The sequence below is a fragment of the Chlorocebus sabaeus genome, chromosome 18, assembly GCF_047675955.1.
Source record: "Chlorocebus sabaeus isolate Y175 chromosome 18, mChlSab1.0.hap1, whole genome shotgun sequence".
In the NCBI taxonomy this organism is placed as follows: domain Eukaryota; kingdom Metazoa; phylum Chordata; class Mammalia; order Primates; family Cercopithecidae; genus Chlorocebus; species Chlorocebus sabaeus.
The window spans coordinates 38,501,988-38,525,035 of NC_132921.1; the positions used below are offsets into that span (position 1 = coordinate 38,501,988).

The 23,048-nt window shown below is 36.2% G+C and overlaps 1 pseudogene; it reads left to right on the plus strand.

The window, feature by feature from the left end:
- The first annotated feature begins 4,301 nt into the window (after positions 1-4,301).
- The window catches only part of LOC103222843 (keratin, type II cytoskeletal 8 pseudogene), a 105,025-nt pseudogene continuing 86,278 nt past the window's right edge, over positions 4,302-23,048 (plus strand).

Genomic DNA, 23,048 nt, shown 5'->3' on the forward strand with positions numbered 1-23,048 from the left:
TATTGTATTAAAAATGTGCTCTTGAAATTGCTGTTCAAATAATTTCAAGGTCTTACGAAGCATATATTTCCTTTGCATTTTGTGTACCCACCTCACGATGTCACTGGGATTCCTTTAGCTGATCCTCAGGAGAAACTCTCTCAACTTACAAGGTCTTCTAATTATGCTGTTCCTCTCCCTGAGCCATTCTTTCTTATTCCTCCCAGAACACACATCTGGTCACCTTGCAGTTATAGTTCAGCTCTCACATACATTGACTTTTCTGAAGAAGTCAAATCTATCTCCAGTTCTCAGTATGCTGCAATTAACAACACCATGACCATGTTCTCTTCTTCTTTGCACTTGTCACAATGGTAAACTTAGATTTATTTTACTACAATTGTTAATTGTCTGCCCTCCTAGTTCATTACAAATTCCCTAAAATCAGAGAGCAAATCTACTTTGCTCACTGCTGTTTTCTCAGAGCCTCTCTCGGTGCTTATGACTGTAGATCAGTGAATATTTGTGGAAAGGATGGTTTGTTCCTGCTCCCCCACTGGCTTAACCAGGGTTATCCAGAGCTAGGAAACAGTACAGTGCTCAAGGAGTGACTCATCACTCAGCTCATTCAGTGCACATGCAGCCATTATGTCCCTGTTCTAGGCCAGCCTATGGGATGCAGTCATTCAGTGAGAAATGAATCACTTTGGGGAATTTTAAATGAATAGAATTTAAATGACCAGAAAGAAAAAATCAGAGGGCATTCTAAGTCAAAGAGGAAGAACAGCATCACAGAAATGGGAGAGTAAAACATAGCCAAGTGGTAATGCCTCAAAGGGAGTGATGTAAGGGAGACAGAAAATATGTGTAAGAATCATATTGTGGGTTATCTACACAGTTACAAGATGATTAGATGTATCCTTATGGGCATTTGGCAACAGTTGAAATTTTAATCTTGGCCTAGTCCAGTTGCTTGGAGTTCTTTATAACTTTATTTGTGAAATCTTTCTATTCATAGTTTCACACACTTCATATGTAATATTTAATCCTCAGATCTGCCCTTTGCCTTTTACAGAGGAGAAATCTGAAATGTAAATTAACTTGAGCTAGGTCCCTGTGTAGTAAATAGTTGAGCTGGAAGTTGAGTCCAGGTAGTCTGTCTCCAGAACCCATACCCTTAACTTGGATGTTGAGTTGTTAGATGTCATTTTCATAAGAGGGCCTGAGGTCTCATCATTTCACTTTGCACCACAGTGCAGATTGTGGCTTCTGTGCACTACAGACTCGTAACAAACTTTTGCATCTCTGAAGGAATGTAAATTTCATTTAATAAATTTAATTTCAAAAAGATACAGCACAAGCTTATGAAAATTATTGTTTTACCAATGAGGAGAAAAGAGGCAACACATACTACTGGCTGAGGAGCAATTAATACCATTCTAGCTCTGTTGCCATCCGTAATTATCATGGAATCTGCTTTTTGACCTGCAGTTTCCTTACCCATAAAATATCAGGTTCAACTGGATTATCTCTAAGACCCTTTATCACACTACTTTTATGCTCCTCTTCAAATCCTCTTGGTCTCAATCGCTTCTGACTGTGGCCTCTGATACATGGACTCACAGGCTTTGATCAGCTTCTTGCAGATGTACCTCCCTGGGGCCATGCTATAGTGCTCTCTGTTTCTGCCCTGGAGCTGTGCTTATACTAGAATCTGCTTGCATGACCCTGCCTGGAACTCAGCATGCACAACCTGGAAGTCCCCTTTCATCCTCTGGAAGATGATTCTGAATGCAATTCATGAGCCTCCTCCAAAGCTCTTGCAGAATTGAGAGTGAGCAAGTGGTCCTGTGGTAACCAGCTCAACAAATATTTTATTGACTACCCTTCTTTCATGTTTGATTCCCTCTCTTCCTCATTCTTCATAAATTACTCTCACGCAAGGCTTTGTCTTACATTCTCAGTTGAAGATCACACAAGCTAAGAGTGGTGCCTTCCACAGTCAGGTTGTTGACTCTATGATCTAGTAAAATTGACTCTAAGAACATCTTGGTGGGGCTGAGTTGACTGAATAAATTCCTCAGACCCTTTCCAGGCTTTCCAGTTTAACTTTTGGAAAGTTGCTAAGATAATTGTTGGATACTCCTTTAGGAAGTGTTGCATATTTACAAAAGTCAGGAAGAATAAAAACAGGTATTTAAAGGATTATTCTAATCACCCATCAAGGACTACAATGTCACTTTTCTAAAATTAGTTGGAAAGAGATTTTGAACTAAATAGCTCAAATTTCAAGGCATTGTAATTTTTAGCATGAGTTTTCCAAATACCTGGGAAATTATATGTTCATAATATTATCTTTCTTAAATATTATTTCCCAGTAAATGTATATGAGTGTGAGTTTTCAGAAGGAAATATTAAAAATCTAGCGAGTTTTGGTTAAGGAGTAATGAAGTTTAAGTGGGAAACATGTGAGGAGGGAAGGGAAGGAAAGGGGATTAACGAACCAGTAGGAAGACAGAAGAGACATGATGCTGTGCAAAATTTTAGGATCCCTTGAGGCAAATCTTTTTAATGGAAGCTTCATTGACCCCAGTAAAGTATTATTATTTCCAAATTCTAGATAAAATCATCTTCATAAATAAGTCCTCAAATATATTCCACAGCAAAGCAGGAAAATGAAAAGAGCATTCAACTTACGTGATATTGGGTAGTTCATGAACCTTTGTTTACTTATCCCTAAAATTAAGATGTTGAATCGCTCAGTTCTTCAAACTCCAGTCTAAAAACTAGGTCCTAGAAAACAAATGTCTGTGAGTTTAGACCACTGCTGTCTCTGCTCTTGGTGTTTTTTGAATAACACCAACCATTCTTTGTACTTGCATAGCCTTGAGTTAATGGATCAAACCTTGCAGCTTGTGACGTTGTTGTGAAGATCATGTGTAATACACATAGAATGATACTTAGTGTACCATGAACCTTTTTGAATTTTAATATTAAACATCCATGGAAAAATTAAACATAAATGGCTACTGCCTAAGGTATTCTATTATAATGAATATGAAAAGTAGAATAGCATTGTCTAGTTATCAAAATTATTGGCTCAATAAACAAAACCAATGCTGAAAATTGTTTGAAGAAAATGCAAAATGTCTTAGTTGTCACTACACTCAGGAAGACTTAAGAGTGTGATATAGAGGGCAAAATGGCTATTTCATTGCAAGCTTTCCCTTAACTGCATAGTATTAATGATCAAGTACTCACAATGTTCTGGGCATTTCTATAGATACATTGCATGAAATCCCACAACAACCTCACATAGTCACTTGCTGTTCACTGTTCCTAGAGACAGTGAGCTGAGACACAGAGGTTAAGTGACCTGCCCAAAGTAACATAGCTACCAAGTCGGAGAGTTTGGGTTTGAACCTACGCAATCTGGCTTTGGGATAGGTGCATGTAACCAGTATTTTATACAGACTCTAAAGTTGGCCAAATGGAATTTATAAGCATACTCAAGAGAGAAATACATTACTACTGTATAATCAAAATTCAAGTCACCTTTACATCCCCATTTTCTATTACACTCCAGCCCTACTCCATGTTTCAAGAAGTAGAAATGTATTTCAAAATCTTATATGTACCACTCTATCTCTTTTTAAAACATTGCCTCAAATATCCTTTGTACTTGTTTTGTCATTATTTAAGGCCTGTCATGTGGCCCAATTATTTCAAAAGGCTTTCTCAAACTTTTTCAGCCCAAACTGACACACCTCTCCACTGAAAAAACACCACATTTCCAGTTTTTATTGATAATATTTTAAAAATCATCCTACGGGTTTTAATTTCTGATAGGTCAAATATCAACTACCATAATCCATATAAACTAAAAGTTATCTGGCATTCACTTCTTTTGCTTTAGTTAAAGAATAAAGAATTCTTAGGACCAAAAAGTGAGAAAACCACTGTGTGAATTGGTCTCAGGCATGATAGGTCCATTTCCTGCTGTAATTGTTATGAAATTCAAAGCACTTATATTATTTGTCCCTGGCTGGGCATAGGTTTTAGTTCTAGCTCTAGAAGGTAACTTTTGTTGCCCTGAAGGACTCGATCAAAATTAGTTTGTTCCTTCCTTGGCTTTTCTTCTATTTTTGTCTACTTTGTTTTCCCTTTTTTTCTCTAGTTCTTTTTTTTAAATCATTTTTAAAAAATCTAATTCATTAGTATTTGTTTTGTTTATCTCATTTTTATCTAATATTGTAATTTGAAACCACTGTACTGATCAGTTCATTAGATAGACTTTGTACCTAGTTTTCTTTTGAGGCAATATGGACCTAGCTTGTTACCAGCTTTTCCCAATTTTAAGCTGTCCACGGGATACCTTGCCTTTAAAGCCAACGGTAAGTCTAACATGCTGAATGGCCTTTCAGCCATCTCTGCTAAGGAGGAGACCCATATTAGCAACTACTGGCTCCTCAAGATCATTGGGAAGAATACCTTCACAAAGATGAAGTTGTCCCTGACTACAGGACCAAGGAAAATGAATTAATGTCCCTGGGTTACAAAAGGGAAGATACACAGGACTCATTAATGGGCCACAAATACAATGAGGTAATGTCTACCCATCTGTTCTTGAGCTATAAGAAAGTTGAGCTGGAGGACTATACCATCACCTTGTCCCTGCCTCAGCAGAATTTGTGGTATGGCATGACCCCAGCAATAGCCAGAGCCAGAAAGGGACACTGAAAGATTCTTCACCTTCATCTACAGACACCCGTGTTTTGGGTCCACCAGAAAGAACTGGCATGAAGCTGAAAGCAGTGTGGAGATGATTGAAACTAATGTGGTGAGGAGCCAAAGTGGCAATAAAAAACAATAATGAATGAATGTGGGGAGGTCAAGCCATACTTCCTGAATTTTACATGGGACATGAAGATCATGAGAACCAAGGAACATAGTGAGATAGTGTGAGCTTCTGTACCCTCTCTGAACATGCTACCCTCAATCTTTTCCAGATGTTCATGATTTTTATGTTCAGGTATTGTTTGTGTTCAGGGATTTCTATGGATACTTCATCATGTAGCATGATCAATTATTAACTCAATCACTAGCATCTCTTTTTATTTTCTGGAGGATGGGGCAGCTGAATGTTCTAAGCTTCTAATCACAGCTTGATCCTCTTGGTGACCAGTCCCATCCAGGTGCCCAATAACAGTCTCTTCATCAGAACAAAAGACACCCCAATCACCTAGGAAATTCCAAAGGATAAGATACTTTGTGTCAGAAACTGGGGTCAAAGACAGTGTATAGAAGAAAAGATGCACTTGGTACCCCTATCACCCAGAAAATTACAAAGGATTTAGGAGCTTGGTGGCAGTTATTGGGGCAGAGACCACATACATATTTCTTATTATACCACAAAAACACATCTTTACAGCCAAAATTATTAAATATGTTTTAGAAGGGGTATTTGAAAAGAGATATTAAAAGTTGTTTTGAAGGAGCTGGGTTGTGGGGAAGAAGCATAAGAAATTGGGAATTACCCTTCTATGCAGACTTTCCTAACAGTTTTAGAAAAACTCACAAGAATTTTGGTGCTGCTGACATGTTTTAATTACCATCAAAATGTCCACAATAGGATAATGAAGTCCTAGAAACCAGACTGTTGGGAGTTAGAAAAGTGATGTGATTATGGTCACCCAAAGTAGCTTGGGGAGTCACTTAACTGTGACCAAGTTTTCTGACTGTGTATAGCAAGAGTTAGGCCTTCACAGTGAGATTTTTTTTTATCTTTATAATAGAAGTATGGAGTAGTCACTCTAAAAAGCTTAACTGAGGTAGGTGCCAGCCTGAGTTTCCAAGAGGTACTCCATGGTCAGTCAGATGCCCTGGAGTTCCCAGAGCTAAGATTTATGGCAAGAGACAGCAGCCCAGAGGGATGGAGTGGATGGCAAGAAAAGTGGCTTTTAAAAGCAAGTTGCAGGTTCTCAAGTTCTCATCTCCAATGTGGGCACTGAATTGATGATATTAGAAACCCATAAGGGAGCTTCGCCAAGGGTTCCTTTGCAACCTAAGGAGCATCCCACAAAGCCAGCAGTTACCCATCACCCTCAATCTGCCTCCTCCACAGTCTTCTGGGTGTTGATCATCTTGACATCACATAATGTTTTGTATTCTAAGTACATTTTATGAGCTTTATTCTCTTCCCATACTTGGATCAAAAAGTCATTGAGTTTAGAATCAAGCTTTATTCCTCTTTTCTTCTGTGTCCAAAGCCTTGTAAATTTATCTATAAATAGTTGACTTAATAAATAAATATTAATAAATCGATGCTACCAAACCAAAGGTAAGATATTTTATAGTTATTTATTAAAGACTTGGGCTGAGTCTTTGAAGAATGTAATTTAAATATAAATAGGATGAAGGATGGGGTTGCAATTTTATCAAAGGCAAAGAAGATGTACATAAAATAGAAGAGTTGAAGTAGGGGCATTGGGCATGTGATTCAATGAACTGGCTCACACCTGAGGCATAAGGAATATAAAATAGGTATAGTTTATTCATATTTTGTAAGTCCTACTATAATATTGGTATTTGTGGAAGGTGCACAGAGAATGTACATGATCTATTAAGTGGTTTACATTTATAGATATCAGTTGAATACATGAAGAACATCAGTGAGTCAGGATATTTATAGATTGAGGTACACTAAAACAACTATAAAACATAGAGATTTTGTAGAGTGGAAGGAAAAGTATAATTTGAAGAATGTCTAGATACCTATTGCTGCAATATCTATTGCCCAAAACTTAGTAGCTTAAGACAATCCGTCTTTCATGATTCTATGGGTTGACTGGAATCATCTAAAAGGCTATTGCTTGGGATCCATCATGCAATTGTCATAAAATGGTGTCTGAACCTGGAGTTGTCTGAAGGTTTGACTCAGCTGTGTACCCAACATGGCTTACTCAGTTGATTCTTGCTGTCAGCTGGGAACTCAGCTGGTCTGCCAACTGGAGAATTTACATGTGGCCTTTTTTTTGGCAAATTGGCTTTCCATATTTTAACGAGCCTCCCAGTGGAGAGTCAAATAATTTTTTCTAAGATATTTGGATGGAAGTTGCAAGTCTTCTTATGACTTTCCAATGAAAGTCTCAAAACTTCATTTCTACCACATTTCATTGGTCAATACAAGTCACTAAGATCAGCATAAATGCAAATGGATGGAGATTGAACTTCATTTGATGTGAATAGGAGCAGACACATAAAGAGAAGGAAGAAATTGATAATAGTCATCTTTTACTATCTGCCACAGAGAATTAAAAAAAATTACTGAATAGCTTTTTTAAAAAATGTATTGATTTAAGAGGTATTTCCTGACCACCTGTAGTATTTCAGATTTTAGGAATTGTAATAGCAATATTACAGTTGTAATAGCAATATTACAGGAAAAAATAAAAGTTTTGACTTTGTAAAGGTTGTATCCAAGTACAGAAGACAATTAGAAGCAAATAATCCATGGTCAGAGAATGATGAATGCTATGAAAAAAAAAATAAAATAGGGTAAATAATAGAGAATAATGGGGATAGCAACTTGGAGTTATCAAAAAGACCTCTCTTAGAAAGTAAAATAAGGATAGATTCTTAATCTATTCTTATACAGGGAGTGGGCTGTGTTATTATCTGGGGAAGGGTGCTATAGGCAGACAGGTAGGGATATGCTTGGCAGAGCATCAGGGCAGCCCGCATGGTTAGAATTATATGAGAGAGGAGAAAGAGGTTAAAAGTGAATTTGGCAGGAACCAGATAATTTAGCAGCTTGTAATCCATGAAGAAAAATATATTTTCATTTTCATTTTATTTTAACTATGAAGAGAAGCCATTGAAGAACAGGGGAGACCTATGGTCTGACTTATATTTTATATGATTTAATATAGCTGTTGTGTACAGACTAGACTATGGGGCCGAAAGGGGTGGGTGGGCATCAGGGCAAAAATGGAAGCCAAGAGAACAATTAGGAGGTTTGCAGTGGTTCAGAAAATAGTTGATGGTGGCTTGGCTTAGAATATTGGTATTGCAAAACTTAAAACAAAATTTATTCAGTTATATTTTGAAGGTATAGACAACATTATTTGTTGATAAACTGGAGTGGTAAGTCAAAGACGACTTTAAGATTTTGGCCCTGAGTGAAGTGAATAGTGGTTTTTTTCTGAGACAGAATTGCCGAGGAAACAACAGCATTGAAGGGATAGAAGGCAATTGATTGCTTTTTTCTTCCTTTTTTACCTTAAATACAATGAAATGCACAGATCTTAAGTATACTTTCACTGAGTTTTGACAGTTGCATACATCTGTTTAACCTAAACTCCTACAAAACATTAAACATGACCTTCACCTTAGAATGTTTCCTCACTCCTTCCCAGTTCATCTTCATTCTATCCACACAAATGACTACCTTGACTCTTTTTTCCCCATTTGAGGCTCCTTTCACTTGTTCAAGAACTTTATATAGGTGGAATCATATGACTCTGCTTACTCAGGAGAAGGTAAGTGGCTTTTTGAAACACTATGTTCAATATCTTCATTAGATATCCATGTGAAGATGCCATGCAAGCAGGATCAACTAAAGACAGCCAGAAGGAACCTTATTGACAAAGGTAGTAGCATAGGGTCTAAGTGAAAATGTACAAGAGGAGTCTTGCTGGAGGTGAGTTTTGAACATAGTTTTCTGAGATGATGCTTTTTAATTGGTAGACTATTTGAGAAATGACACCGGGATGGCAACATGTTTTGTCAGAAATCCATATTAGGAGGAGCAAAAAAATTGGATGAGCCTTTCAATGACAGGTCTTGTAAATTTAAAAAAAAAAAAAAGGACTAAGAAGAGTGAATTAAATCTCTTAGGCAATGTCAGTAGATAAACAAAATAATGTGTAGGGAAATTATTTCTGCAAACTTCTATTCCAGCATTGATTTGATAATCTCAGGCTAGTTGTGGAGTACCAAACTCAGCACATGGAACTTTGTCCATTCAACATAGTCTTGTAAAACCATGGTGAGGGGCTACAGTTTGACAGCACCCTTGTTATGTGAAAGAAATTGCAATTTTTAATCACTTGCTTTGGGTGATACAGTGGATAACCGACTCAGAAGAGATGGTTGTTATTTATTGCAGTTTGTGGGTGGTCTGTCTGCTTGGCACAGTCAATCTGGAGCTCTGAAAGTAAGCCAGAAGAAGGTTTCGTTTTGCTTTTTTTCTCTTTTCAAAGGCAATTGGAGAGTGGGTCCTAATCCTGGAACTGATATCACAGAAAGTCACAACTTTGCCCTTTTCTCTTAAGATATAAAATAGCAAAAGAAAGCTCATTTAAGAATATATTATCTATCAGACAGATGTCTGTAGGGAGTGATTTGATGGATCCTGGAAAACTCTTCTGCCCCAAAATATCTCCTCCTCCTTGAAATCTGTCGTGCTTTACTTTGGAGCGTGAAGGCTTTGGGGATTCCGAGAGTCTCTGCTGCCTTTGTAAATACCTTGGGGAGGGAGAACATATTAAATTCTCATCAGTTGGGGGATTTATTTCATTTATCTTGAGGGCAAAGTCCTGTGGGAACAGAAAGCAGAAGGGAGGTGGTGATGCTAAAAGGAATAGAGCCTTGAAGTGGGGGCAGTTTGTAAGGATGCACCCCAGGGAGGTCTTGTTGACTTCAGCATTTCACCACGGTCTGGGTGTGCCCATCTCACTGCACTCAGATCCCCTTCTGAGGCTGTTCATCTGTTTCTCTCCTCCCCCTCTTTAATGTGTTGCAAACTCTACCTCTTAGCCATTATCTGAAGCACTTATGCATACTCATCCATCAGGAAGTGTCCCTTTCTCCCTTTTGCCCTCTCTGTGTCCTTTTGGCTCGCCTTCTTTCTGCTCCATTTAGAAATGTTGACAAGGCATTGTTCACTGCTGACTAGTTTGGTTTTTAAGTTTAGTTATTAAGCGGCTCTTTTGTTGTTATTGTTGTTTTCTGCAGCATTGGATCTTAATAGCTGCTGAACTGCAAATAATGGAAAAAGCAAACAACTAGAAAAAGAATGTTGAGAAGTAATATTTCCCGAATAATGACACCTGAGTTGGCAGAGCAGGGGACATTTCAGTAGTTTGGGTTGTGGAGGAGATAACTGTTAAAATCATTGAGGCTGGAATTCCATTAGGTACAGTGGGGAATTAGGAAGTTTATGTGTCTCCTATTTTTAGTGGAGAAAACCGAGAGACACTAATAGCACTGGCTTGCTGCATGTTTGAAATATTCACAGGTATTAGTAGAGAAAAGGGTTTAAGTAAAGAATAATATTGGAAAAAGAGGGCAAAGTGTGTGTGTGGGGGGGTGTTTGAGCTCGGAAAAAAGGAGATGTTGATGGAGTCTATAAAGTACCTGATGATGGTGGCAAAAAAGTATACAAAATCTTATACATTTCCCCATTTGACTGTGGTTAAAGACAGGGGAATACAGAGAACGAAAGTAAGTCTTAACCAATTTAAGAACCAGTTTTCTATTCTTCTTTCTCTAAAACTTTGCTTTTGTGATCATGAAAAATCAATAATTTGGGGATTTAAAAAGTCATATACATCCCATAGAGAAGGAAGGCTTATTAGGGTGTAGAGTAATTACGCTAGCAAGCAGAGGATATGTACAAACAGTTACTTTGCTAATTGTTCTTCCTCAGTAGCCGAAGAGTAACCAGCTTTCTTTAGCCTGGTGTGGGACAGATGACAGCTTGCCTCCCTACACTAAGTAGTCTTGGCTAGATTTAGAATTGTTCCTCAGTCAAGAATTAACTAAGCCTGGCCATGATCTCTAGGCTAAGGACAACTATGATGTATCACTTTAGTATTTAGGATTATTGTAAGACAGGCCCATAGTCACCCTGGTAAAGATAGATATAGTCCCATGATTTAACTTCAGAAAAAGAAATGACATTGGAAGACATGGAAATGGATGGCCTTGCTTTATTGATGAATCCAGTTGTCCACAGCATCCAGAATCAGAGACCTACAAAAGTACAGTAATCCTTATCTCTGTGAAACTTGAGACTGGTATATGATTTCTATATGCTCAGAAACCTGTTCCAGCCTGGCTAATTAAACCCAATGTTACCTTAGCACATCTGGCTGAAAGGAAGAACCTTGGAATGCAGGGAGATGCAGATTCTGGGAAACAGATTCTCATGGAGCATAACAGTGAAAAACAGAAGTAAGAGCCAGTTTTCAAGCACTTTTATGTACCAGACTCCATCCTAACTGCTTTTGTACATTTTCTCATTTAGTTCTTATAATCATTATGTGAGATAGGCATCAAGAATCTCACTTTCATGTTAAGAAAACTGCATTCAAAGAAATAGAACAACTTGTCTACTTAGAACACAATTTACAAGTAGTCAAACCAGGACTCAAACCCATACCTGTCTGACCTGAAAGGCCATGTTATTAATCGCAAAGTTTAATCTTTTATGAAGCAAAAGAATGAGCTCAACACTGGTTTTGGTTTTTCACCCCAGATCAACACGTCTGAGAAATGTTTTACACTGTGAAATTGCATGCTGCCTTGTATACTTTGAACATTTATGCAATTTAAGCCAGTTATATTTTGATGCATTTATCGTAATCTTTCCTAGAGGAAAGAGGGAGGGTTGATTGGCAGGGGAAATCCCACATTTACCATTAATTTGTGTAAAAAAATTCAATTTTAAATGTCTAACAAATTGAATTAAATTGAGAAGGGTCATAAGAGCTTATCAGTTGAGGTCGTCATGACGGCAGTAAAGAAAGTAGTTAGGAGGCTGATTTTATATTAGCTGGCAAGCCAGCCAGGTTACTCTATTAAAATTCTAAGAAAGCCTACATGGAAATGCTGCTCAATGTGACAATTAAATGTGATATGTAATTTATTCCACTACCCATTACACCGATGTGCTGAGGTAGCCACTACAAATGAAAGCTACAGGAACGATGAATACAGTATAGCATAGCATGCATATCGTGGGACTATGTGGTTTGTTTCATTAAAACATATTAGTCCCTGCTATTTTCCTCTCTTTGGTGGCCAAGTCTTAACTTTCAGCTGTAAGCTCAGTTCTAATACATTTTTCCAACCTTGTTTATCATCCATGTATAATTAGAAATTATAACTGGTTTCCCTGTTTTCTAGCATTGAAATGCCATCCAGTCATTCACATCTCAAGGATATTGTATATACAGTTATGTTACTTGGCAGTTTAAAGTTACATATGCATGTATTTTTATCTTGAGCAAGCAAAGAAGCAGGCTCACCTGAAGCCCTCTTTGTGAAGGTCCACTGGCTTGACCTGGAGTCAAGAGAACTAGTGTCTGTTGTCAGTTCTGTGGTTCACTGGCTGTAGCATGTAGAAGCAATCACATCCTCTCCCTGGGCTTCAGTTTGCTGTTTCTGTAAGACTTCTCTCATTCCAAAAGGCTCTCCTGCATGAACTTCCAATGATCCTTGAGTCTAATAAGAGAATATAATCAAGAGTGCTATTCAGTCCCAGGTAATAAGAATTATATATTGGAAACAAAACGGGCACTTCTCTGAATGATGAAACAGCAAAAATTCAAACTTCTAAATTGGATGTGGCAATAAGAGATATGGGACTATTTTAAAGGAAACAAAATTATATTTATACTTTGTTTTTTGCTAACGATAAGCAAGAGGAAATAATGTCTAGCACATTTTGTAGAGAAGAAATTATTATCCATGGTATACAAAGAGCCATTAAAATAAATAGGAAAACCATTATCACCTCAACTGAAGAAAAGGCACAAATACGTTTATTATTTGTAAAAAAAAGAAAAATATCAATAATATATTTTATCAAAATTCTGGAGTTTACTCATGTGAAATATATCATACCTTTTAATGAGTATGTATTATTACAATTATTATTCAGTAGCACCACCTATCTTAAGAGTGAAACCAGTACATTTGGAACTTTAGTATACTCTTTTTAAAACTTTGCTTGCTAGAAGTAACCACTATTTTCAGTTGTATGTGAATCACTACCTTGCTTTTGTGGATGATGTAGCTCCATGTGTACACATGGCTTAACAGTATATTACCTGGGTTTGCCTGTGCTTTCACTTCATATGAATAGAACCATACCGTGTGCATTCTTCAGTCACTTGTTTATGTCACTTGACTTTGTTCTTTTGAGCCATCTATGCTGTGAGTAAAGATGTATTCATTTTATTTTCTTTCTACCTAGCATTCTAGCATAAAAAACATATCCTCTTTTATCTAAACTTTCTATTGAACATTTAGTTTGAGTTCAGGTTTCACAATTTCAAATAATGCTACCAAAAGCAATCACAGAGTTATTCTGGTGTACATGAACAAGAGGTTTTCTCAGATACAAATATCTGGAAGTAGAATTGTTGGTCACAGATACGATGATCATTTAGTATATTGTTCAAATTGGAACATTCTGAAAACTTGAAGAGGATAATGTTAGCAATTATTCTAAAAGTAAGTAAAGTGGACGTACTACGATGCATGATTACACAAGTACAGTATATGAGTATGTTCAAATTCGGTGAGTAACACTAAATTATTTTCTTAAACTGTACCAATTTAAACTCCCATTTGCCATGTCTGAGAGTTACCATGGCTCTTCATCTTTACCGATCATTGGAAGTGGGTTATTTTCCTGACATTTACTAAGTTTGTTTTTGTTTTGTTTTGACATTTATTAACCATTCATTTTTATTCTTCTCTGAAATATTAATGTAAAACTTATTCATATATTTTGGCCATTTCTTTATTAGAATGCTTACCTTATTTCTTATTATTTTATAGTAGTTTAATTATAAAGTTTCCCTGTATGTGTAAATATATTTCTGAGCTCGTTAATCTATTTTACTGGTCCATTTGTCGATCTCTGTGACAATTCCACACTGCCTTAATTACTATATTATTGTAGAAAGCTTGATGTTCTGCAGGATTACTATGAAACATTTGGATGCATATGTATATATTTTTTTCTATTTATCTTGCTAGGGATTCACCAGGTTTGTGAGTTTAATGTTAGATGCCATTAAATAGCTGTGAAAAAATCTCAGCTAATATCTCTCCAAATGTTACCTATTCTTTACTCTCTTTCTCTGGAAGTTCAGTCAGATGCATGTAGGGTATCTTCATCATTAGGTAATTTCTCATTCCTCATTCTCCTTCCACCCTTCCACTTTTCTGAGTTTTCAATGTCTGTTATTCCACTCTCTATGTTCATGTGTATATATTATTTACCTCCCATTTATAAGTGAGTACAGGCAGTAACTGACTTTTTGTTTGAATTATTAAATTTAATATAATGGCCTACAGTTTCATCCATGTTGTTGCAAAAGACATAATTTTATTCTATTTTCATATCTTGAGTAGTATTCTATGGTATAGATATACCACAATTTCCTTATGTAATAATCCATCAATGGACACTTACATTAATTCCATAAACTTGCTATTGTAAACAGTGCTGCAATAAGCATAAAAGTGTAGGTAGCTTGTTGATATAATACTTTATTTTCCTTTGGGAAGATACCCAGTACTGGGACTGCTGGATCGAATGGCAATCAGTACTGGGGCAGCTGGATTGAATGGTAGCTATATTTTTACTTCTTTGAGAAATGTTCATACTGTTTTCCACAGGGGTTTTACTAATTTATATTCCCACCAACAGTGTATAATCATTCGATTTTCTCTGCATCTTTGCCAACATCTGATTTTTTTTTTTTTAAATCAACAACTATTTTGATTAAAACAAACAAAATTCTATTAGCATACCCTTAATATGATAAAAGATACTACAGGATTCCTATGAAAAGCATAGTAGTTAATGATAAAATATATAAACAAATTATCTTATTGATTTGTTTAAGTTCTTTATAGATTCTGGATAGCAGACCCTCGTCAGATGCATAGTTTGTGAATGTTTTCTCCCATTGTGTAGGTTGTCTGTTTATTGCTGAGTTGTTTTGCTGTGCAGAATTCTTTAATTAATTAGGTCACACTTCTCAATTTTTGTTTTTGTTGCAATTGCTTTTGGGGGCTTAGCCAAAAACTCTTTGCCAAGGACCATGCTGAGAAGGGTATCTCCTAGGTATTCTTCCAGGATGTTTATATTTTGAGGTCTTACATTTAAATCTTTAATGCATCTTGAGTTAAATTTCCTATACAGTGAAATAAAAGAGTCCAGTTTCATTCCTTTGCATATGGCTAGCAAGTTGCCCTAGCACCATTTATTGATCAGGGAGTCCTTTCCCCATTGCTTGTTGTTGTTGGCCTTGTTGAAGATCAGATGGTTCTAAGTGTGCAGCTTTATTTCTGAGTTTTCTATTCTGTTCCATTGGTCTACGGGTCTGTTTTTGTACCAGTACCATGCTGTTTTGGTTGCTGTAACCTTATAGTATTGTTTGAAGTAGGGTAGTGTGATGTTTTCAGCTTTGTTCTTTCTGGTAATGATTGCTTTGGCTGTTCTGAATTTCTTTGGTTTTCATATGAATTTTAGAATACTTCTGTGTCATTCTGTGAAGAATGACATTGGTAGTCTGATAGGAATAGCATTGAATCTATAATTTGCTTTAGGTAGTATGGTTATTTTAATGATATTGATTCTTCCAATCCATGAGCATGAAATGTTTTTTGATTTATTTATGGTGTCTCTGATTTCTGTTTTATAATTCTCATTGTTGAAATCTTTCACCTTCTTGGTTAGCTTTTTCCTAGGTATTTATTTTCTTTCTAGTTGTCGTGAATAAGATTGTCTTCTTGATTTGACTTTCAGCCTGGAAATCATTGGGGTCTAGAAATGCTATTGATTTTTTGTACCTTGATTTTTTATCATGAGGCTTTACTAAAATCATTTATCAGTTCTAGTAGCCTTTTGGCAGTCTTTAGCATTTTCTAGGTATAGAATCATATCAGTGAAAAGAGTTTAGCTTTTTCTTTTCCTTTTTGGATGCCCTTTTCTTTCTTTCTCTTGCCTGATTGTTCTGGCTAGGACTTCTAGGACTATGTTAAATAGAAGTGGTGAGAGTGGGCATTTTTGTCTTGTACCAGTTCTCAAAGGGAATGGTTCCAGCTTTTGCTTGTTTAGTATGATGTTAGCTGTGTGTTTGTCACAAATTATCCCATTTAAAAAATGGACAAAGGACACAAACAGGGAACAAGAAGACAAGACATACAAGTAGCCAACAAATGTATGAAAAAATGCTCATCATCAGAAATCATGAGAGAAATGCAAATAAAAATGACAATGAGATATTCTCTCATCATCAGAATGGCTGTTTCTAAAAAGTCAAATATAACAGATGCTGGTGAAGCGGAAGAGAAAAGGGAACACTTATACATTGTTGTTGGGAATGCAAATTAGTTCAGTCACTGTATAGAAAGCACTTGTTAATTTCTCAAAGAACTTAAAAAAGAGCTACCATTTGACCCACCCATCCCATTACTGGGTATGTACCTGAAGAAAAATAGATCATTATACCAGAAAGACACATGCACTCGTATGTTCATGGCCATGCTATTCACAATAGCAAAGACATGGAATCAACCTAGGTGCCAAACAACGGTCAACTGAATAAAGAACATGTGGTACATATATACCACCAAATACTACACACCCATAAAAAAGAATGAAATTGAGGCCAGACGTGGTGGCTCACGCCTGTAATCCCAGCACTTTGGGAGACTGAGGCAGGGGGATAATTTGAGGTCAGGAGTTCATGACTAGCCTGACCAACATGATGAAACCCGTCTCTACTAAAAATACAAAAATTAACCAGGCATGGTGGTGCATTCCTGTAATCCCAGCTACTTGGGAGGCTGAGGCTGGAGAATCGCTTGAACCCAGGAGGCAAATGTTGCAGTGAGCCGGGTTCGCATCGCTGCACTCCAACCTGGGTGATAGAGCGAGACTTCCTTTGCAGCAAAATGGATGGACCTGGAGGCTATAGCTCTAAGCAAACTAATGCAGGAACAGAAAACCAAATACCATATGTTCTCATTTATAAGTGGTAGCTAAAAATTGAGTACACATGGATATAAACAAGGGAACAGTAGATACTATGGACTACAGAGGGGGAAGGGAGGGAGGGAGGCGGGGATTGATTAATTACCTATTGGGTACTATGCTTACTGCCTAGGTGCAAGGTGCAATATACCCATGTAACAAACCTGGACACGTATCCCCCACATCTAAAATAAAAGTAGAAATTAAAACAAGAATAATGACAACAACAGCAATTCTCTGAAATTTAAGATGAGACAAAGGAATCCTATATCATCACTCCTATTCAATGTGTCCTGCTGTTCTAAAATTGTTATTCACAGATGCCATATTGTGTATATACATATAATCTCAAAGAAGCTATAGATAAGGAATTAGATTTGAACTTAATTGTTTATTTTATATTAGATTAATAAAGAGAAATCAATTGTATTTCTATATACCAGAAATAAACATGTAGAAACGAAGTTAAAACCAGTACTCTTTATAGTAGTGCATACACACAAATTCAACTAACTAGAAATAAATCTAATTAAAGTAGCTTAAAAATTCTATACAGAAATCTAGAAAATGTTTTTGAGAGAAAATTAAAGTAAGTGAATAAAATATTCATGAATTGGAGGAATAACAATTATAAAACTGTCAGAATAAGTTTTTTTTGTAGATTCTATGTAATCCCAGTAAACATTTCAGGATTTTGTCGTTGTGATTCTACAATTTATCTGCACACACTTCTGGTTTTCAGTTTGGCAGGTAAGGAGCTTGAAAGTTGACCATAATAACAAGGCATAAAAAGTTGGACAAACTGAAAAATCAATAATACTGTTTAGATCCATAAGAGATGTGGGGTCACAGGGCAAACTGCTGCTCCACAAAATTGTAGAGACAGACAGACTAGATATAGAGAATCACAACTTACCAGAGCAGAAACCCGCAAGAAGAAATCTCCATAGTAACCAGAGCCAGGAGAAGAAAACCTGAGTTGTAATTGATGAATTGCTGGAGGCTCAGTGTGAACAAGTCTGAGAGAAAAAAGACTCCAGGAAGACACAGTCATGGGGTGGGGAGGGTCCCATACTTTTGTGAATTTGACTTTAGGAGCTTTTCCAGATCCTCATAGTGAAGATTGGAGAAAAATACCCTAGTGCTTCTGGCAAGGGGAGGGGAAAAGAACAATTTTAAAATATACTAGTGCATTCTGTTCATCTTAAGAAGGCCCGCCTTCAAGAGAAACTATTTTACCAGAGCTTCAAGGGCTCACGAAAAGACTGCAACCTAATCATGGCACTATGAAACATTTTTTCTCCCTCTACACCTTACCACATTATTAAAGCCCTATTTACATTAGAGAACTCAGAGAACACCAAGCAAGAAAATACCAAAACCCTAGTATTTCTTTTATCCATATATCATGTCAACTATCAAGAAAAATTGCAAGTCATACTAACAGGCAAAGAAACAAAGTTTGAAGAGACAAAGAAAACATCAGAACTAGAATCAAATATGGCAGAGATGTTGGAGTTTTCACAGTGAGAATTTAAAACAACTATGGTTAATATGCCAAGGGCCATTATGGATAAAGTAGACAGCATGAAAGAACAGATGGGCCATGCAATCACAGGATGCAAATTCTAGAAATAATAAAAAAGAATTGCTAGAGATCAAAAGCACTATAAAAGAAATGAGTAATATATTTGATAGCCTTGTCAGTAGACTGGGCACAGCCAGGGAAAAAAACCTTTGAGCTTGAGAATATGTCAACAAAATCTTCTTAGAAAAGCAAAGAGAGAGAAAAGACTGAAAAAGAAAACTAAACAGAATATTCAAGGAATGTGGGACAACTACACAAGGTATAACATATACATAATGGGAATACAGAGGAGGAACAAAGAGACAAGGGAACAGAAGAAACATTTGAAGCAATATTCATGGGTAGTTTTTTCAAATGAGTGTCAGGCGCTGCTATAGATTGAATGTGCCCTCCTCTGCCAACTCACACATTGAAGCCTAACCCTAATAGATGGTATTTGGTGGTAAAACTTTTGGGAGGCAATTAGATCTTGAGTGTAAAGCTCTCATGAATGAGACTGGAATTCTTATAAGAAGAAATACAAGAGAACTTGCCTTATTTCTGTTTTCTCTTTGCCATGTGAAGATACAGTAAAACATGACAATATTTAAACCCAGAAAAAGGCCTTCACTATGAAAGTGACATATTGTCACGCTGATCTCAGATTTCTAGCCTCCAGAACTATGAGAAAGAAATATTTGTTGTTTAAACCACCCAGTCTACAGTATTCTAACAGTCAAACTATGGAAGACACCAAACCACAGACCCAGAGAACTCAGCGAACACTAAGCAAGATAAATGCCAGAAAAACCACTATACCTATGCATACGACATTCAAACTATAGAGCATCAATGATAAAGAATAAATATCGAAAGAAGTCAAAGAAAGTAAACACCTTACAAACTGAGGAACAAAGATTACTATTACATTTGACTTTTTAGAAGCCATGCAAACAAGAAGAGATTGGAGGGAAATATTTAAAATATTGAGAAAAAAATCACCAACGTAGAATTCTGTATCCTGAATCACAAGGAACTAGACAATCTGAATAGACCAATAACAGGTAACAAAATTGAATCAGTAACAAAAAGCCCCCCATCAAAGAAAGGCCTAGGACATGATGTTTTCATTGCTGAATTCTACTAAACACTTAAAGAAGAACAAATATCAATCCTGTTCAAACTATTCAAAAAGTTGAAGAGGAGGAATTTATTAACTATTTCTATGAGGTCAACATTACCATGATACTAAACCAGCTAAAGACACAACAGAAAGGAAAAACTATAGGCCAATATCCCTGATAAACATGGATGCAAAAATCCTCAAAATATATTAGCACACTGAAATCAACAGCAAGTTATGAAGATCATTCATCATGTAAGGATTCATTGCAGAGATACAAGAATTGTTGAACATCTGCAAATCACTAATATATCATATTACAGAATTAGAGGGAAAAACCATTATCATTTTAATAGACATCCAAAAGGATTTGATAAAATTCATCATCGCTTTATGATTAAAAACTCAACAAATTATATATTGAAGGAATGTATCTCAACACAATAAAGGTCATATATGACAAACCCACAGCTAACATATTTAATGGGTAAAAAACTAAAATCCTTTCCTCTAAGATCTGGAAAAAGTGAAGGATACCCACTTTCATTACTTCTATTCAGCAGAATACTAGAAGTCCTTGCCAGTGCAATTGCGCAAGTGAAAGAAATTAAGGGCATTGATATTGAAAACGAGGAACTCAAATTATTCCTGTTTGCAGATGACATGACTATACATACAGAAAATCCTAAAGACTCTACTGAAAAGAGTTGGAGCTAATAGTTCAGTAAAATGGCAAAATACAAAAATCAACATACAAAAATCAGTAGTATTTCTCTAAGCCAATAGTGTCTGAAAAGGAAATTAAAAAATGCAATGCCATTTACAAAGCTACAAATAATAAAATACCTAGGAATAAATTTAATCAGGAAGGTGAAATATCTTTACAACGAATACAGTATCTTTACAATGAAAACTATAAAGCACTGGTGAAGTTAATTGAGGAAGACAAAAGTGAATGGAAAGACATTACATGCTTATGAATTGAAAGAATTTATTTTGTTATTAATAAAACATACCTACTACCCCAAGTGATCTAATGCAATCACAATCAAAATACTAATGACATTCTTCACTGAAATAGAAAAAAATCCTAAAATTAATATAGAACATCAGAAGACCCTGAATAACCAAAGTAATCATGAGCAAAAAGGTCAAAGCTGGCGGTATCACACTATTTGATGTCAAAATATACTACCAAGCTATAGTAACTAAAACAAGACAGTACTGGCATAAAAATAACACACAGATCAATGGAACCGAATAGAGAGTATAGAAATAAACCCACATACTAACAACCAACTGACTTTCCAAAAATGCACCAAGAACACACATTGGGGAAAGAACAGTCTCTTCAATAAATGGTGCTGTGAAAAATGAATATCCAGATCCAGAAAAATGAAAATAGACTCCTATCTCTCAGCAGATACAAAAATCAATGCAAGATAGATTGAATACTTAAATGTAAGACGTGAAACTTTAATACTAGTAGTTCAAAATAGGGAAATGCCCCAATTAAAAGACAGACTGGCAGATTGGATAAAGAATACTCATCGGTGTGCTGTATTCAGGAGACACATCCCACATGCAAAGACACGCATAGGCTCAAAATAAAGGGATGGAGGAATAGTTTCCAAGCAAATGGAAAGCAAAAAAGAGCAGGGGTTGCAATCCTAGTCTCTGATAAAACAGGCTTTAAACCACCAAAGATCAAAAGAGACAACGAAAGGCATTATATAATGTTAAAGGGATCAATGCAACCAGAAGAGCTAACTATCCTAAATATATATGCACTCAATACAGGAACACCAAGATTCATAAAGCAAGTTATTAGAGACCTACAAAGAGACTTAGATTCCCACACAATAATAGTGGGAGACTTTAACGCCACATTGTCAACATTAGACAGATCAACAAGACAGAAAATCAACAAGGATATTCAGGACTTGAACTCAACTCTGGACCAAGTGGACCTAATAGACATCTACAGAACTCTCCACCCCAAATCAACAGAATACCCACTCTTTTCAGCACCACATCACTTATTCTAAAATTGACCACAAAATTGGAAGTAAAACACTCCTCAGCAAATGCAAAAGAATGGAAATCATAACAGTCTCTCAGATCACAGTGAAATCAAATTAGAACTCAGGATTAAGAAACTCATGCAAAACTGCACAACTACATGGAAATTGAACAATGTGCTCCTGAGTGGTTACTGGGTAAGTAATGAAATGAAGGCAGAAATAAACATGTTCTTTGAAACCAATGAGAACAAAGACACAACATACCAGAATCTCTGGGACACACTCAAAGGAGTTTGCAGAGGGAAATTTATAGCACAAATGCCCACAAGAGAAAGCAGGAAAGATCTAAGATCAACACCCTAACATCACAATTAAAAGAAGTAGAGAAACAAGAGCAAACAAATTCAAAAACTATTGGAAGACAAGAAAAAACTAAGATCAGAACAGAACTGAAGGAGATAGAGACACAAGAAAACCTTCAAAAAATCAATGAATCCAGGAGCTGGTTTCTTGAAAAGATCAACAAAATAGACTGCTAGCCAGGCTAATAAAGAAGAAAAGAGAGAAGAATCAAATAGATGCAATAAAAAAATGATAAAGGGTATATCACCACTGATCACACAGAAATACAAATTATCAGAGAATACTATAAATATCTCTACACAAATAAACTAGAAACTCTAGAAGAAATGGATAAATTCCGGGACACATACACTCTCCCAAGACTAAACTAGGAAAAAGTCAAACTCCTGAATAGAACAATAGCAAGATCTGAAATTGAGGCAGGAATTAATAGCCTACAAACCAGAAAAAAGTCCAGGACCAGATGAATTCACAGCCGAATTCTACTAGAAGTACACAGAGGAGCTGGTACCATTCCTTCTGAAACTATTACAATTAATAGAAAAAGAGGGACTCATCCTTAACTCATTTTATGAGGCCAGCATCATCCTAATACCAAAACCTGGCAGAAACAAACCAAAAAAGAAAATTTCAGGCCAATATCCCTGATAAGCATCAATGTGAAAATCCTCAATAAAATATTGGCAAACTGAATCCAGCAGCACATCAAAAAGTTTATCCACCACGATCAAGTTGGTTTCATCCCTGGGATGCAAGACTGGTTCAACATACAAAAATCAATAAGTGTAATCCATCATATAAACAGAACCAATGACAAAAAACCACATGATTATCTCAATAGATGCAGACAAGGTCTTTGATAAAATTCAACAGCCTTCATGCTAAAAACTCTCAATAAACTAGGTATTGATGGACCATATCTCAAAA